This window comes from Strix uralensis, chromosome 1, assembly GCF_047716275.1.
Source record: "Strix uralensis isolate ZFMK-TIS-50842 chromosome 1, bStrUra1, whole genome shotgun sequence".
NCBI classification, from domain to species: Eukaryota; Metazoa; Chordata; class Aves; order Strigiformes; family Strigidae; genus Strix; species Strix uralensis.
The window spans coordinates 60,459,969-60,475,450 of NC_133972.1; positions in this window are offsets into that span (position 1 = coordinate 60,459,969).

A 15,482-nucleotide genomic window follows, 5' to 3' on the forward strand; every position below is an offset into this window, starting at 1 on the left:
AGAATCTGTGAGGTTTTGACCTCACAGAATGGTGAACTGGAGTTCTGGGGATCACAGTCTTGTATTTGCCCTCTATATTCCACACAATGGGTTTTTTGTTTTATTGTTATTTTACTAGTTTATTCTTTCATTGTTTAATCTGTTTGAGTCTCAATCTCTCATCTATGAAACCAGGGGGATGGGCCTACCTTAACTGTCAGCTGAGCTCTGAAAGCAAAGGCTGTACAGATTTTGAGTCGCTGTTGGAATTAGGATCATACAGCTAAGATAGATGCTTAAAGTAAAGCTAAAGCTGAAGATGAGCATTCTTAGAGCAGTGTAAATCAATTCTCTCACTTAAAAAAGGTGTTATCCAGAGAAATATTTTTGGTTAATTCTATTTTTTCTTTATTTAGAGTGAACTGTTATATGCAGTGTAGTATACTGAGGACAGAGTATTTTGCATCCAAGTACAAACCCCCCTGAGCCATACCACCGTAATTACTATGAAAAGATAGATACTAAGTTCCCAGAAATTTTATGAAAATAGCTGAACAAAAAAGGGAAGAATTCCATATGTCTATCAATCCCCACATAGAAGAAGAATGAAATAATAGTTCAGACCTTGCTACAAAGAAGATAATTCATGGAAGACAGAAATGTTAGAAATGTTCTAACCATGGGGAAAATGTCAGTGGGAACTTTACCTTATTAGGCACTGATGAATGCACTCCTTCCTCAAGATTTTTCTTCCATGTGATCTCCCTGCACTAATGCTCTCACTTAATGCTAAACACAAATGCTTAAAAAAACCTGTGTTCTTCCCTTGGTCCTGTAATTACTTTTTTTTGAGGTTGCTCCTATTTAGATTTTAAAATTCTAGGAGACTATAACTTTCTCTAGAACTAAAGTTTTGTACTTTGGAAAACTTGGTTGCTGGTTTCAGCAGCAAGTTTTTAAGCAATTGAATCAATTATATTAGATGCTTATGGAAAACCTCAGCTCTTCCTGTAGGATTTGCTCTGCTAGATAATGCAAGCTAAATTACAATTTCCTCTCTATATAGTATATGGGGTTTAATTAGGTTGCAACTAAAAAAAAGCTATACCCCTTTTATTCTAATATGGGCAGACGCTAAAGTCTCTCTGGAAAGATTAGTAGAATAGTGACATATCCTAGATCAGAAGTGACATCTCAAGACCAAAGGCAGTGAAACTAGAGCTGTTCAGAATAGAATGGATGTCCTCTCATGCTAACAAAACTGTTCTGGGTTTTCATGGCCCTTTATTATCCATTAATTAACTTCAGAAACTGAACTAAGCCTTTTAAAAATACTCAGCATTCATGACATTTGAAAAAAAGTATTAACAGGTTACAAAAACATCTTCATTTTCTCAAACTAATGATTCACCAAACAAGATAAGAGTTGATATTTATGGGGTTTTTTTAAGTTACAGTGAAAAAAAAACCAACAAACCCCCCAAACAATCTTCTACCCAAATCCCCATTTTTTACCAATGGTAGATAGCAGATACATATCAGCAGTGTGATCACAAAGGGCTCACAGCCTTTGGAAAACAGCTGCAATTTTTTGCAGACTACCTTTAAGTAAGCACTTCAAATTTGTAGCCAAGTATCTCCAGTAAACCCCTTCATCTTAAATCTTAGTATGGGAGTTCATGAGAGAAGAGAAGTTTTCTCACTTAAAAGGCCGAGACCTCAGCTGACATATGCTTTACAGGCTGTAACTGAAGAGATGATTCTCTCCATGTTCAGCAAATGAAAAGTATTAAAATGAAATGTGTATAGAAATATGAGTCTAAAATGAGAATTTCAAGATAATACTCTAGAAATTGGAATGAAAAAACAACTTTTATAACTATTTTGATGTCAGCTGATGTGAAACTGAAATAACTTTAATCAAATTACATTGACACTGTATTTCAACAAGTTTATACCATCTTTTTCATCTGGTTATTTTAATCCATCTTGTTTTCATATCTTTATGCATTTTGGGGCAGGAAGTGGTGGAAGATATTTTACTAGCTGGGGTGGGAAGTGGAGGATATCTTACATAGCAAGTTCCTTAATGTGTGCCTATGCATATATAATGAAGTAAAGAAATAAAAGGCAGTACATGAGAGATACTACGATCTCATTTTGGAAACTGCTAAAAGAAAGCTTACTTTTTGTTTAATTAGCAATTGGAATATACACAAAAGAGAAGAATTGCGTATTTCCTGCCCTACTGATTTGTTTGGGAATGCAGTAGCTATATTTATTCAGACTTCCCTCAGTATTTTGAGCAGGTGCCACATTTTAATCTCAAGGAAATTTTAAGAGGACCATCTCTTCAGTTTCTGTAGCCTTCAGGTACAGAATAGTGGAGTTCAGACCTTCTGGCCCATGGACTGACCTCAGAAAAGCCACGTCATCTGAGAAACTTCAACTTTGCTACTTGTTTGGGCTGGCTGAGGTCTTGTTAATGCCATGCTGTGTTGGGTTTGTGTGTGGCGGGGGTTTCTGGTAGCGGGGGAGGGGGGTACAGTGGTGGCCCCCTGTGAGAAGCTTCTCAAAACTCCCCTGGCTCCAAGTTGGGCCTGCCTCTGGCCAAGGCCAAGACAACTAGCAATGGTGGCTGCACCTCTGCGATATTTCAGAAGGGGAGCCTGGGAGGAGGAGTGGGAGTTGTGAGGAGGAGTCATGAGGGAGACACCTCTGCAAACACCTAGGTCAGAGGAAGAAAAGAAGAAGTGGTGGAGGGAGGTATGCTAGAGCAGAGAGTTCCTTGCAGCCCATGGTGAGAGGGCAGGCCATGCCCCTGCAGACTGTAGAGGTCCACAGTGGAGTCGATGCCCACCTGCAGTCCGTGGAGGACCCCATGTTGGAGCAGGTGGCTGTGCCCAGAGAAGGTCAGGACTCTGTGGGAGGATCCTGCTGTTGTAGTTTGGTGCTGGGAGAACTGCAACACATGGGAGGGACCCACGCTGGAGCAGCTCAGGAAGAGTTGCAGCCTGTGGGAGGGACTCATGTTGGAGTAGGTTCATGGATGACTGTCTCCCGTGAGAGGAACACCACACTGGAACAGGGGAAGAGTGCAAGGAGTCCTCCATCTGAGAAGGAAGGATCAGTGGGACTGACTGACCCCCCCTGCCATCCCCTGTCCCCCTGTGTTGCTGCAGGGTGGGGGGAGGTAGAGCAATCAGAGCAAAGCTGAGCCCAGGAAGAAGGGAGGGATGGGGGTAAGGTGTTTTTAAGAGATGGTAATACTTCTCACTGTCCTACTCTGTCTGTTAAGTGTTGTTGCTGTTAGTGTTTGAATTAAATTGATGTTCTTTTTCTTCCCCTAATGAGTCTGTCTTTTGCCCATGACCATAATGGGTGAGACATCCCTCTCCATCCTTATCTCTATTCCTGAGTCTTTTTGTTTAAATTTTTCCTTCCCATTCCTGAGGCGGAAAGGGTGAGCAAGAGACTGCATGGTGCTCAGTTTCCCTCTGGGCTCAAATGACAGCACATGCACATAGGTACAACTTCAACATGAGAAATGACAAGTGCTCCCCTGCAGAACAAACTTTCTCTGAAAGAGGCGCTTAAGCCCCATTAGGTAAAGAAGAACTCTGTTCCCCTGCACACTGATTGGATACTCTTAATTGCAAGGTTCTGGAGCAAAATTATAGTTTTTTCTCTCAATGGACTCTACCCAAGGAAGGTCCAAGCGATGAAGTGCTTGCCTGAGACTCTAAGCTCCAGTGGACATGCTGGAGTGACAGAGAAGCCTTAGGTCACAGCTGTCTCTTCAGTGTTTTCTAGAGGTTGGTTTGGGCTGTCCGCACTCGTAGTGCTGGCTGTTGCCATTCTTCTGAGTTGTGACAGTTTCCCACGCTCACTTCATAGACACTAGGGAGAGACTGTTATTACTTCATAATACTATTGATTAATGGATAGGCACTGGAAAAAGCAATGCACAGTGTCTGAGAAACCACCAGAGATGTTTGTAACTGGGGACAGAGAGAACTGATGTGGCATGTTTTGACTCAGGATGAGTAGGAACAACTAGAAGAAGAAAGAGCTTTACAGAGCTCTGTAAGTGGTATGAAAGATTGTATTTGCTGTAACAGAAGAAGTTGCACTGAGGTATTTAAAAATAATGACTTGATCAAAACTTTTGGCATGGCAGAAATCTATGCATATGTACATAGTCTGGAGAGAGGACAAGAAGAAAACCAAACAGCTAAAGAGGAGGATCAGAGATTGAAGTAAAAAACAAATCCTTGGGGGACTGCTATCTTCTACTCTGGTAGGCACTCCCTACAGAGGGCTCAGTGCATTCAGCAGCCATTTGGAGGCACTTAAACTTTCTATGAGACATATTGCACATGGAAGCACAAAAGAGAACCTGAACTTTGTCACTTTTTAGTCAGGCTTATTTTTAGACAAATAAAATGTTTTAAGGGAGTGCTTTTTTTTATATGAATTAAAGAGTTGGAGCCCTGTAGAGCAAATTGCTGGAATTAAAATTGTGCAATATTCATTCTGTCATAACTTCATATGAATTAGGTGAGTGCAGGTCAGGTAGAAAGGTATGAAAGCTATCCAATGGCTAATATTGGTCCCATACTCAAGCCTCGGTGCCAAAGCCTTCAAACTGAATATCTGGGCTATTTCACTTCATCTGGAATGAGGAATTGGAAACAAAGACCTGTGCTAGCATTCAGGAATGTATTTAATTTTCTTTGACCTGATACCCAACTACATGTTTTAAAATCTGGTGAATAAATTCTCCACCTTCTGTTTGTGGAGGGAACGGGTTTATAGCTGTTTATCTGATTTGTTTATAGTTCAGTAGGAAGGATTTGGAAATTAGATTTATCTTTCAGAGAAAGTTATTATAGAGGAATGAAGCAGTTGGGAACAGAAATAATAAACAAGGATATGTATTCATCTTAGCAATACTGACCTTGCAGGAAATTAATTTATATTTCTGTTTCTGGGTAATTCGAGAGAAAACTTTACGAAATAATATACAGCTTGTTACTGAAATACATTTTATAAGTATAAATATTTGGGGTTAACTAAACAGCTTGAGCATTTGTATTGGGACCAAATCCAGTCTTGTGGTGTTAAGGCTGCTTAGTCTTCACCTAGAGGCATGTTTTAAGGATGGGATCTTAAAATCATAGCCAAAGTTTAAAAACACATTGACACATGCTTTTGGAAATCACAGTCTTCCAGGAAAATGAACAGAAGCTGGCAACTCTTCTCATCAGGGCAGTCTGCAAGTACCAGGATTGAGCCCAGAATTTTCTGAAATACATTTTTCTTTTGTCCGTTAGCAATTGGTGTTGGGGCTTCTAGGACTGTTTCCTTTTAAATTTTTCCTTTTAGCCATTCTTTGGCCAATATTTTTTAAACTTAGCCTCTGCCAGATTTTTCTTGATTTAAAAAAACAAAAGTTAACTGTGAGAGAGATCTGGATAATCTTTAGAAATAATACAATCAAAGCCAGCCATACTGTCGCCATATCCATACATGCCTAATGAGATTCAGGGAAGTAAATAGGCCTTTCTCTGTGCAGTTTTTTCCAAGACACCCCATATCTACTTCACTGCAGTAGCCATACCAGCTCAAACTTGTGAGCAATGTTAAAGTCTGTGAAGAAGTATCCCATGTTCCCATACCAATATGGAAGCAATTGGTTCGTTCTGTCAAGTTACTTACTGATCACTGTAGAAAACTACATGTTTCCAAATAACTAATTGATGTTGTTTAAATCAGTTACTTCCCATTTATTGATAACAGCAACAAGCTTTCCGAGGATGACATTCATATGAGGATAGCTCACCTTCAGGAGACAATCTTTGTGAAAATGTATATATCCACACACCCATGCTCTTGAGCCAGAAGTTTTCCAGTCCTAACAGTACCTGCAAAAGACATTACTCCTTTGTGTGCTCTATATTTGAGCTGGGAGGGAACCTGTTTCTCCCAAGTGTGTTTTTGCCTGTAGTGTTACACCTCAAGAGTATCATTCTTTTCTTCCTCATGTGTCTTTACAAAACAGTATATTGGTTTTCCTTCAGAGAGATAAATTCTCTTTTTTCTTTATATTCTGCCTACTTTTTGTTCCATCACTTTGTAATGTTCAGCCTCTGTAAGGCATTGTGTTAAATGGACATTCCTTGCATTTGTTTGGTTTAGAACATGATATACCACAGGAATATCACATTTATGCTGCCAAGAGCTAAAGAGCATCTTGGAAGATCTTTCAGTTCTATCCCTGATACAGGCAAGTCATGCTGCAGACAGTAACTGATTGCTAATGCAAATTTTGTTTTGGGAGTAGTGAAATACTGTGGGTCATTCCTGATATGTTGCAAGTCTTTGGAGCACCTGTTATGAATATTATTTTAAACTTCAAGGATGGATGGATTCCTAGATTGTATGAGGCATGTTGTACCTGATTAATTTATGGAATAAGTGGTGTAAGAAACAATTTATTTGCCAAATAAAATACCAATCTAAATGGATCTTCTGTCCTCACTAGTTTGGGAACACAGTGTACCATGGACTTGGCTAATACATATTGCTAGTTGCTGTTTCTGCCCTTTAATAAAATCTTTTGAGGCTGATATGATTTCAGTTTTCCATTTCCTTACAATTAAGTAGACACCAAAAAGTGCTTAAGCAAACTTAAAATGGCAAATATATTCCCATAAAAATTATTAATAAACTTGCCTGTCAACAAGAAATAAATGTGCACTTTAAACTAGTAAAGAAGGTATTTACTAATGCGTATACACTTAACACAAAGTGTATGAAGATCCAAAGAGCAAATTAAAACTAAAACTAATGTGAAAAAAAATTAACTAAAAGGCAGAGTTTTGATGCTGCCTGCCCTTTTCCTGTTCTTTGTTTCTTTATCTTTCAGTTTATTCTTACACATTTTGGGTAGAGCTGTAGAGGAGTTAAATAAACAGGGATTATTTACCTCATTTGTTCATCTCCCAGGGAATCGCCTCTAATCCCAGATCTTGCACAGCTGCAAATTACTGAGGATGATTCCAGAGAATAAATTTGCCCTCTTCCTGTTAACTACCTGCAGAAGAACCAGCAAAGATACATTTATGTATTGAATCTGCTGGAACATAAAATCTAACACCATCAGGACTTCCATACTAATCCAATACCCTGTCTCTGACAGCAGCAAAGAGCAAATATGTAGAGAAGATTGTAAAAACAGGAAAAAGACAGTCAGTCTTTCATATGTATTGTTTTAGAATCCAGTGATTTGCATTTAAAGTGTTTCCTAAACCAGCGGTAATATCTTTGTATTTAACCCTCTGTGGGTTTTTCTTCTATTAATTTGTTCAATGTCTAACCTGTATAAACTTTTAGAAATCCCAGCATCCTCTGGAAAGGTCTATGCATTGTCTGTGCATTGTGTGAAAAAAGTAGCTTGGTAGTTTAATTTCATGTCCTAAAGACATTGTATTGAGAGGGAGTACCAGCAGTCTTTCATTATTCATCTTCATGTCATCCACACATGTTTCTTGGAATACCATTTAAAAATTTGTACCATATTAACTCACTGCCAATCTTCTGCACCAAAGATTTAAGTGAGAAATTGCACACTATTGTTAGCAGTTCAGTTCTTTCACTTGGGAATTCCTTAGGATCCTTTGGGAATATTGTCAGACCTGGCAGTTACTGTTCTTTTTGCCTGTTTGTTCCATAACTTCTAGTAAAATCTTGACTACAGATTTTCCTGAAACATCACTTATAAGTAAGGCTCTGTGAAGCTGAGCTCTCTAGACTGCTTCACTGTAATCACAGGGACAAAGAATCCATTTCATTTTTCTGTGGCTTACCTTAAAATGTTGATGCACCTTAATCCTCTATGGGCCATACTGACGCTCCAGCAGACTTGTTGATTCTGATGTTTGAAATAACAAGACAAGCTGTATTGAGGGAATCCAGCCTCCTCAGCCAGAAGACAGAGACTGGGAGAACGACCCCCCCACATTGCAGGAGGAGATAGTCAGTGACCTGCTGCATCACATAGACACACACCAGTCTATGGGACCAGATGGGATACACCCGAGGGTGTTGAAGGAGCTGGCTGGGGTGCTCGCCAAGCCGCTTTCCATCATTTACCAGCAGTCCTGGCTGACTGGGGAGGTCCTGACAGATTGGAAATTGGCCAATGTGACGCCCATCTATAAGAAGGGTCGGAAGGATGATCTGGGAAATTACAGGCCTGTCAGCTTGACTTCAGTGCCCGGGAAGCTGATGGAGCAGCTCATCCCGAGTACCATCACACAACACATGCGGGACAACCAGATGATCAGGCCCAGTCAGCATGGGTTTATGAAAGGCAGGTCCTGCTTGACAAACCTGATCTCCTTCTACGACAGGGTGACTTGCTTATTGGATGAGGGAAAGGCTGTGGATGTTGTTTACCTTGACTTTAGTAAAGCCTTTGACACTGTTTCCCATAGCATTCTCCTGGCAAAACTGGCTGCTCGAGGCTTGGATGGGCACACACTTTGCTGGGTAAAAAACTGTCTGGATGGCCGGGCGCAAAGAGTTGTGGTGAAAGGAGTTAAATCCAGTTGGCGACCAGTCATGAGTGGTGTCCCCCAGGGCTCGGTTTTGGGGCCACTCCTCTTTAATATCTTTATTGATGATCTAGACGAGGGGATTGAGTGCACCCTCACTAAGTTTGCAGATGACACCAAGTTGGGTGGGAGTGTTGATCTGCTCGAGGCTAGGGAGGCTCTGCAGAGAGATCTGGGCAGGCTGGAGAGATGGGCTAAGGCCAACTGTAGGAGTTTCAATAAGGCCAAATGCTGGGTGCTGCACTTTGGCCACAACAACCCCCAGTAGCGCTACAGGCTTGGGGAGGAGTGGCTGGAGAGCTGCCAGTCAGAGAGGGACCTGGGGGTGTTGACTGATAGCTGGCTGAACATGAGCCAGCAGCGTGCCCAGGTGGCCAAGAAGACCAATGGTATCCTGGCTTGGATCAGAAATAGCGTGGCCAGCAGGGACAGGGAAGTGATCTTACCCCTGTACTCGGCACTGGTGAGGCCGCACCTCGATTACTGTGTTCAGCTTTGGGCCCCTCACTACAAAAAGGACATTGAATTACTCGAGCATGTCCAGAGAAGGGCAATGAAGCTGGTGAAGGGTCTGGAGCACATGTCGTACGAGGAACGGCTGAGGGAACTGGGGTTGTTTAGTCTGGAGAAGAGGAGGCTGAGGGGAGGCCTCATCGCCCTCTACAACTGCTTGAAAGGAGGTTGCAGAGAACTGGGGATGAGTCTCTTTAACCAAGTAACAAGCGATAGGACAAGAAGTAATGGCCTCAAGTTGTGCCAAAGAAGGTTTAGACTAGATATTAGGAAGTATTTCTTTACAGAATGGGTTGTTAGGCATTGGAATGGGCTGCCCAGGGAGGTGGTGGAGTCCCCATCCCTGGAGGTATTTAAGAGTCAGGTTGACATAGCGCTGAGGGATATGGTGTAGTTGGGAACTGTTAATGTTGGGTTGATGGTGGACTGGATGATCTTCAAGGTCTTTTCCAACCTAAACAATTCTGTGATTCTGTGATTCTATTAGTACTGATGTCATTTGGAAGCTCATCTCCTGCCCTATTCTGCTTTTTCATTTCTAATATGTGGAATTTTATGATTTTTCTGGTTTTCTTCATTTGGGCACATTTTCAGCATTTGAGACGTTCTTTCTTTCTTCTAATAATCTCCCCTACCCTTCTGTTCAGACATGCTGTATTTCTTTTTGCTTTTCTAAAATGGGATGCACTTGCCCTGAATTCCTATATGGTATCTTCGAACGGCCTCTTTGCTGCTTGCCAGAGCTTTACCCATTGACTATCATTTTTATCGAGCTTCCTCCTCTCTATGTAATTCTTCTTTTTGAAAACAAGAATAACAGGAGTGACATTCTTGTCTATGTATCTCCTACCACAATTTAAAATGGGCTGCCCAGGGCAGTGGTGGAGTCTCCATCCCTGGAGGTGTTTAAGAGTAGGGTTGACATAGCACTTAGGGATATGGTGTAGTTGGGAACTGTCAGTGTTAGATTACTGGTTGGACTAGATGATCTTCAAGGTCTTTTCAAACCTTGATGATTCTGTGATTCTGTGAAAATGACACCAATATCTAGGCCTTACCCAGAGACACCACTTATCCGTTAACCCAAAATGCTCAGGGGCATCATACTCCATAGAAAGTGACAGACTGTTGAGTATCATCCTATAGCTTTCCATACTTTATCATTTCATGAACATTTATTGCATTTCATCATTCCATGAGCAACCATCTATTTCTTTGTGCTACTTCCCTGAATTTGGTTCTTCCCTTATACATCCTTTCTGCAATGTCATGTCTGCATCTTCCCATCAGTATTAACATAATCAATGCACTCAGCCCTTGGCAAAATGGCAAGCCCTTTGTATTTCAGAGTAGCTACAAGAAAACAGAAAAACATACCATTCATTTTCAGAACACATAATTCTTTTCAGAAATAACAGAAAGGCTCTTAGTTTCAAATTCAGTTAGGTAAGTGATCTCTATGAGCAATATACTCAAAACAAAGTAATGAAGTTGCTGTGCCTACTGCAGTCAAAATCATAGCCACTGGGTATTTTGAAATCCAGATATTGACCAAACACTGCACTCCTCAGGTAAGCTATCATCATGGTTTGACAAGTAGGAGTTGGCAAATAACCTTAAGAAAACATTGAGGAAAAAACAGTGAAATTACTACCATGTGCTATCTAGCGTCCAGCCAGTACAAGGTGGATAGATAGCAGTGCATAAAGGCCAGAATCAATAAATCAATAAACAGTGAAAACACAAGTAAATGACACTTTGAATCTGAGCCCTATAATTCATCATCATACTACAACCAAAATGCAAATCAGCAGCATAGGGTGATGACTAGCAGTTAAGGGACAGAACTGCAGCAAAGACTTAAAGGATGTGTGAGTTGGGGACTGTTTCACTAATAAAGAAGAAGTAAATGAGTAGCAGCAACATGTAAGTTTAGTATTGCATGAAAGCTGGTGTTAGCATTTAATCTTACAATCTTTCATGTCTTCCTGTGCCACTACAGACTGAGATACTTCTAGTGAGTGAGTACATACAGTTAGTTGAAGCACAATGTCATTTGGAGCTCACTTACTTTAGAGCAGTCCATGCAATCAAACCTCTGTGATGAAGGATGTTTGTCAAATAAAAAGCATCAGCATTAAAGGTTTGTTACCAATTGGCATATGCAAATGCATTAAGAAAAAGGGGGGAAAGTGCAATGACTAGGAAGGGGTCCTGTTTTTGGCTGGGATACTGTTAATTTTCTTCATTGTAGCTAGTATGGAGCTATGTTTTGGATTTCTGCTGGAAACAGTGTTGATAACACAGGTATGTTGTAGTTACTGCTGAGCAGTGCTTACACAGAGTCAAGGCCTTTTCTGCTTCTCACCCACCCCACCAGCGAGTAGGCTGGGGGTACAAAAGTTGGGAGGGGTCACAACTGGGACAGCTGACCCCAGCTGACCAAAGGGATATCCCACACCATATCCCATATGGTGTCATGCTCAGCAGATAAAGCTGGGGGAAGAACAAGGAAAGGGGGGACATTCAGAGTGATGGTGTTTGTCTTTCCAGGTAACTGCTATGTGTGATGGAGACCTGCTTTCCTGGAGATGGCTGAACACCTGCCTGCCGATGGGAGGGAGTAAACCAATCTCTTGTTTTGCTTTGCTTGCACATGCGGCTTTTCCTTTACCTATTAAATTGTCTTTATCTCAACCGACGAGTTTTCTCATTTTCACTCTTTTGATTTTCTCCCCCCTCCCACCAGGGGAGAGTGAGTGAGCAGCTGTGTGGGGCTTAGTTGCCCACTGGGGTTAAACCACGACAGAAGGGAAAGTGTGCACTGTGTGTGCTCTTGCTATGCTCTATTTGGACAGAACTTCAACATTTCAACCCAGTCTAAAAAAAAAAAAAAAAAAAGAAACCTTAAAATCTCTGCAGACAATTGCTCATAAACCTCTTCTAGGACATTCTGAGCTTGTTCCTTTGTTTTCAGTTCTTGTCTTGTTTTAACTGCTTTGTGCCCTGTGTCATCGTTAACAACTGTGGAAGGAATATGTAAAATACCATCAAATTTGGAGAAATGGGACATTGCATCCACTCCAGTCATTTTGCTTCAATGTAAATCACTACATAAGGTGCAAGGCAATAAAGACTGAGCACCATTGTATTTCCATAGCCTGACCTTAATATTAAATCCTATGACTGGTGAGTCAGTTTCTGTCTGGTATTTTGACATTTGCCTCTCAGTAATCATTCTTCACAATTCCATTAAAAACGGTATATATTAAAGCAGGGAAATTACATCTCTTAGGATTAATTTCTAAGTTTTCAACCCAAAATAACATTGCGACTGGGGAAAAGTTGAACTGGCATTTCAGTTTGGGAAGCTTGGTTAGCTAACTGCTGGCATATTTAGTTAGTGCATATCATTCCTCAATATATGAGGTGCCCCACACTATAGCTGTTATAAGATACTTAAAAAAGGAGGACACTGTGCCATCATTTCTCTGGTGATCATAAGCCCAGCCAGCTATGTGCTCACCTCAAAAAGAGCAGTGTGACTTACAGAAATTTTAGGTTTGAGCAGTATTTACATGGTTTCACAGCCAAGTCCTTGACTGTGTTCCCAGCTGAAGACAATGGGACTGTTGTCATTGATCTCACGGTGAACAGGGTTGGGCCACAAATGCAGGATTAAGGCTAACAAGGCAACACTCAGTTTCTCTTCGTGGTTCAATGATTCCAGTCTGAGCTTCCTCAATATCCACTGCAGCTACACAAACCCAAGGACACTCAATACCTCTCTAGAATCAGAGCAAGAGATTTTGGAGCTAGATTCTTGGGCCCTAGCTAGCACTTGTTAAAAAATGAGTCAGGAAATATGGGGCAAGGTCTAGCCCACAGATATACAGTTTTCCAGCAAAATGTAAGCATCTAGGGCCTTACAAGCACTTTATAACATATATTCAAAGTCATAGTTGCTAATATGCATCTTTTGTGTAATACCACAGCAATAAATGCACTTTCCCAGGAAGTAGGAAATGTGGGTTTCCAGGGCCACATAAGCCTGAGGGGGCTTGAACATACAACGCCTAGCTGTCCAGTCCACTAGGCTCTCTGCTCAAAGACATTCTTCATGTGTCCTCTTGAAGCTGGGCCATTATGCAGCCAGGAATCTGGCTGTCATTTTCTATCCATCTATTCCTAACAACTTTCAAATCAGGTAGGTCTTCTCAACCAAAGAGAAAGTATCAAAGATGTAATCTCTAGAGACGGACAGAGTACACATCTGCTCCCAATATTTTATTTTGCAGACAGACACTTGCTCACCTTTCTCTCATCTTTCTTTACCCACTAACGCTGGCAGCCTGTGTCACAACTGCCCTGCATTTTCCTGCTTTTCAGACGTTTTCTGTTTAACTTGGGCACCTGAAGTGGGTGGTGTTGATTTTGTCTCTGGAGTGCTCCTGTGGATTACAGGGGCTTGTTTTTTCAACATGTATTTCTTTTACCCTACTTTGACGTGGGAAAAGTCTTCATACAAACTTCAGTAAGACATTCCTGATGAGTGCCATTCAGATCCCATTACGCTGGACAATTATGCTTTGCTTTGCTTACTACCTTATACTGTTGAATTTTTCTCTTAATGAAGACAGCAGTTTTAGAGTGTTTAAAACTTTGATTAAACTAAAGATGAAGTTTCTGCTTTCATATCTCTGGGTAGACTTGAGCTAAGCAACAGAAGCAACAGAAATCAAGCCCCATATTGATAACCACAATGAAATCTCATCTCTCTTCTTTCTAGAATTCTTGCTTTACATATATATCCCATTAGGCTGATGGTTATTAAACAAAGTTTTTGACAGAATGATTTTCTGAATTTCTAAATTATGCCATGCTTCAGTCTTCTTTCTGAACTGTCAAAAAAACCCCCTATGGTGTAAACAATGTTCTATACTACAGATACAAAAACTTAACAATCAAAACAACCTCAAGCTGTAACTTACTCTGACTAAAAAATCACTATATATTTACTTGGCTCTATACCAAGACTTAAAATCATGCAAAATTAGCACTCAGTCTTTTGACTATATTAACGTAATTTCTTCCCCTTTCCCTTTACCAAGACTAGAGGTGGCCTGGATTTTTCATCTCTTTTTAAATCATCCTTTAGTACAAGCCTTAATGTTTCATTTTCCCTTGCTTCTGGAGAAGATCCCAGTGGAGGGTTCCTAATACAAATCCTCCCAGATTACCAAAAAATGAAGATCCAGATCTGGCTTTTGTAAATTGGCCTAAAATCTGCTTTGTACCAAGTAAAGGTTCCACTGAACAAATAATCTTCAGAAAGTAGAGCCTGGTAGAGAATTTTTTTTTCCCCTCTAGCAAAATTTATCGTTGTTTTGAAAAGCCCCAAATGGAAAAAATTATCCAAAAGCTAAATATTTGTATTTATGCCAAAAATAGTCATATTTTTGATGGAAAACAGAAATTTTCCACAAAGGTGTGCACTTTGTATAGAAAACTACCTTTTCCATGTAAAAAGACAAAAAATCCAGCAACCAATTTTCTGTAGAACAGTGATTTTGATGGAAAAGTTTGGAGATGGTCTATTCACCACAAAGCAGGATAGGAGCTTGGAAAAGACCTGTAGAAAAGCCTGGTCTACTGTTTGTGCATGGAGTCATAGTACAAAATCCTTTTCACTGGCTGATCAAGTTCTATCTTGAAAAGCAATTTCTTTCTTTGCCATCACTGTTAAAATATTTGTCCAGAGGAGCTACCTGGATATCAAATTATGCATTTACCCTCACTTAGGTTAATCCACTTGGTTTTATACCAAACTTCCTTTAGTCTACATAGTTCTTTTCCTGGTGTCATATTCCATCTCAGTGTACATTTTAGCAGGCTATTGAACCAAGCATTCTCTAAAATCCTTACCTCTTAATTTATTTGCTCTGCACCTGCTGAATTCATCTTTCTTGACTGTGGATTGCTAAATTTATTTGCAACACTTCAGGTAAGATCTGATCAGTCATTTGCATGTTACCTAGCCTCACTATTTTTCTAACTCTACAGCAAGTATCTCTCCCATATGTCCTATGATCACATTTATTTTTCACAGCCGTGTCACATTAATACTTGTATTTGCCACACACTGACTTGTACACTCGGGACTTCCTGCTATTGCCCTTTAGCTTAAGGTGGAAACACTTGTTCACTGTTCTTTAGCACATGACCTTCCATTTTGCTTTATTAAATTTCCAACTTTTTTCTAGTAATTCATTTTCAGTAGATCCAGTTCTTTAGGCTATCCAGATACTGCTTACTATTGACAACACCTTGAATCATCAGCAAATTTTGTTTTGTCAAAACCAAAAATAA